We start from the raw sequence: 4,175 nt of genomic DNA on the forward strand, positions 1-4,175 counted from the left end.
TGAAACAATGTCAATAATGACATAATGGCATTCATAAAGTAGGTACTTATCTGATATAGTTATCAATATTATAGCCAGACCCGATATTATTAAAATATAATCTTTTATCTTATTTGTATTTCATTTCCCCGATTGTCGAGTTGCGTAGGCAGTTTTTTTGTTTGGCACGCGTGATGTGATGCACGCAAAACGCAGTAATTAATATTGTATTATATTGCCAACGATTTCAAGTAGATTTCAAAGCCCAGTGCCTACTTGTAGATATGGCTTACAAAAACTCCATCAATAATACAATTAATTATAGTTATAAAATATGGATTAGAATAATACCATCAAAAAAATTATGGTAAATCTTATAGTAATAATATGATAACCTTTGATAAAATTCTAGCGTCTTTTAAGCTTTTCGTTGGAAAATAGACAGCAGCCCGCTGTGAATATATGATAAATAAAGCGAAAATATTTCTTGTATTATTAGGTAGTGCTGATAAATTATGTATGATAACTGATAAGAACATAAAACACAATTTATAAGCATAAATAATTGTATTTTTTGGTCATAATTTTCAATAGGTAATTGAATCATAGGTTTAACCTACTACTACTATTCGTATTATACTCACTTTTAAGATAGGTGAAAGATGAAACTAATTTGATGTTGAATTGTACATTATACATTTATCCAACAGTATTAATATTTTATGCTTAAATTTTGTAGTCTGTCCTTCCAAATTTTCCACAATTAATATAATAATATAAAGAAGGAGTAAAAAAAAGGTAGGTACCATTAATTTTTTTTATTAATTATGCGTGAAAAATGTTTGAATCTAGTTACTACCTTTAGAGACGAAAAGGAAAATCTTCTCATAGAAGATATCGAAAATTTTGCTTTTATACAGACACTTATTATAGAGAACCTATAATAGTCGTTTAATTTTAAACACTAGAAAAATTTAAGTAGGAAATTGTACGACAATATCTTCTAATAACTGTGTTAGCTTGTCTATAAAGTGTCACAATTCACAAGCCATAACTCATAACTCGTATGTGAACCGCAGTGGCGCAGTAGGTAGGTATTTTATAAAATAGTTCTTATGAGATGTAATAAATAACAATATAATAAATTCATAGACGTTCAACTACCTATACACATACATAAATACAGTCAGACTCTGACTGTCTGCATAGTATGAAGGTAGCATTTTTAATATCTTCTCAAATGTAGTTCATTTTTATATTTATAGATTACCTACATAATTGACATATCAAACTATAATTATATTTATGTCTTATTTAAAAAAAATAAAAATCTAAAATCTATTTTTTATTTAAAAAAAAATAAAAATCATTTAAAGTTTAAAGCGTAAACATATTAATATAGTTATTGTACGGTACATAATTTGTACCTATACATCATCATTGTATGAAATAGAATATAATTAAAATTCTGCAAACATAAAACTGATGAACACTGAAAGTGCGAACAGGAAATATGATATAATATATGTATATAGTTACTATATAATATTATAGAAATTGAGAAAGGAAATTGTTTTCGAAAAAAATAAATTACTTCCAGCATTCCTATGCAGACGGGTAGCATATCGACACCTATTATACGTAGTTATTCATATATAGACATTAAGATTAAGTATATAGAAGTCGACTAAACCACGACGTTAAGTATTCAAAATCCATCTATTGACCCGATTAGGCTTGACATCGTCGTTATGCTAAAAAATGTTCGGATAAAAAAAAACAAAATCCCTTCACCAATTTTTTTTTTGTCAAAGTGTTGTCAATAACTCCCTTCACCACAGCTGCACGCGAACACGATTTATAAATAATTGAACAAATACGAAAATTGGACATTTTTCCATCTGCAGATTAAAGCGTTGACTGCTGTTTTGTTTGTGTAATAACTACCAATAGATGGAAACGCCCTGATAAACGGATTTGTATTTTGTAATAATATGTGCATAATATAACTTACCTGTACCTACATTATACTGAATGCTAATCACGCGAAAGTCTGTGTCTAGTTTTCGACACACTCCTTGGAAAACGCATCCGAAATAGTCGGCAGCCTACTCGAAGAACACGACAGAAGTATGTTTCTCGATATTTATGAGCGATGGCGCCTCATCCGCCGGATGCAGTAGCGGTAAGTAAAATATAGTGAGGTATAATAATAGTGGTAACCCTTCTCCAAAAAGACGATATCTTATACCAAAACCTACTTACGTTAAACCGCTTTTCGAGGAGCGATCAGTTACGTACCGACTCGTTGGTGGAGATTCGTTTGCGCACATTTTAATATATTTTTTAAATTTACGACAACTCGTTTGCGCACAAAATAGTAAACAATGAAAACCAGCTTTTAGGTACAGTTTTGGGTGTACAGGGTGTCTTAAGCTGCCCAACACGTTCAATATTATTGATATCAATGATCACCCGTTAAAAAAAATTGAAGTACCATCAATACAGCCAATACACGGTCAATATTGATGGTGTATGGGCCGCTTTATCAGACAGGAGTAGTACCGTAATTTATTGTAATTTGACAAAATTGTGAATAATGCTTCTAAGGAAGCTGTTCCAAAATAAATAGCTAAAACAACATTTTTAAACCCACCAGTCTATAACATCAGAATATGATGATACTGAAAGTCCTCAGCCTTTAAGGACTTCGCCTAAAGGGCGGAGGAAAATGTTGTTTGGCTATAATAATTATTGTCCACTACCTATTAGTGTTGACCAAATTGAAATTATGGAGATACGCACAGATTATGTGGCTGAGGGTGAGTTGCGGCCCGACCTTTCGTTTCCGGTGTTGGAGACCGGTGAATTCCGGCCCGATAATATTTTAGGTATAGGTTAGTTGCGGCCCGAGTAATTATCATTACATATGTACCTTACTTATATAATATATATTATATTATATACCTATTACCTATGTACCGTATAAACGAATAACGATAAACGAAATGTTCAATACGTATGGGAAGTTATATTTTTATATACTAGGTATAATATGATACCTAAAGATAATATAGATCGTTTTATCTCATTATCTGCCATATATGACTTACATTATGAATGCTTTGATTTTTTTTGGACGTTATTATCATAATATATTACACCAATTATACTTTAATTTATTTTTTATATTTTAATATTATGTCATAATATTAATATATTATATTATATTCTATAATTTTATGAATATTTTTATTTTATTTACGACCAACGACCAATATTAATATAAGAACGACAATTTATACTAGAAAATACCTACATAATATCGTGATGTTTATATACTATTACTATATATAGACATATAGTATATAATATATATATGTAATATATACATTATTGTATGGCCGCAATTCGTACGTACCTTTCATAAATCCGGGCCGCAACTCGTACGTACCTCTCATAAACCCGGGCCGCAACTCGTACGTTATTTAGGGTTTGGGCCGCAACTCACCAACACTGGATTATGTACACCCTAAACGTGGATACATTTTTGGAAAAAGGTTTCTATTGTTCGTAAATTGTGCGCAAATGAGTTGTAGCCGACTCGTTCAGAGAGAAACCTGTTCGATTACAATGCAATACAGTGACAATATTGTTAGACGACATTATCGTGCCTACCTTGGGGCTCAACTTCGTATTAATATTAAAATTATTATAATAGACAATAGTTATAAGACGATTAAATGGACTCTGTTGCGTCACAATTGCACAATATCACATACATTAAGCCCGAGCACATCCTGTAAAATACACACTGTGCACTAATTTCTCTGATTTTGTTTTTGGTATATTATTTTTCGATCCCTGCCCCAGTAACAACGGATTGCATTAGTTTTAAATCTCGAGAAGAAGATGACGTGTACCTATAAAAATACTAGTATAGGTACTACAAAAAAGTGTGTATATTATGTAATTTTATTTTACTGTCTTTGAATTGGCAAAATAACACAACATTGTATATTGTCACACTACAATGTTTTATTGCTTTTAGCAATAAAATATTTTTGAATCAATTAGATGTGCTCTATGGTCATTGCTTAATTTGCAACAGAGCCACATAGGTGACTTTAACTTAACAATAAAATTAGGAATTAACACATCATAATGTGTGATCTTAGGTAATTTTTACAACACAG

Source organism: Diuraphis noxia, unplaced genomic scaffold (assembly GCF_037042655.1).
Source record: "Diuraphis noxia isolate RWA-SAM2 unplaced genomic scaffold, SU_Dnox_SAM2 contig0003, whole genome shotgun sequence".
Lineage (NCBI taxonomy): Eukaryota > Metazoa > Arthropoda > Insecta > Hemiptera > Aphididae > Diuraphis > Diuraphis noxia.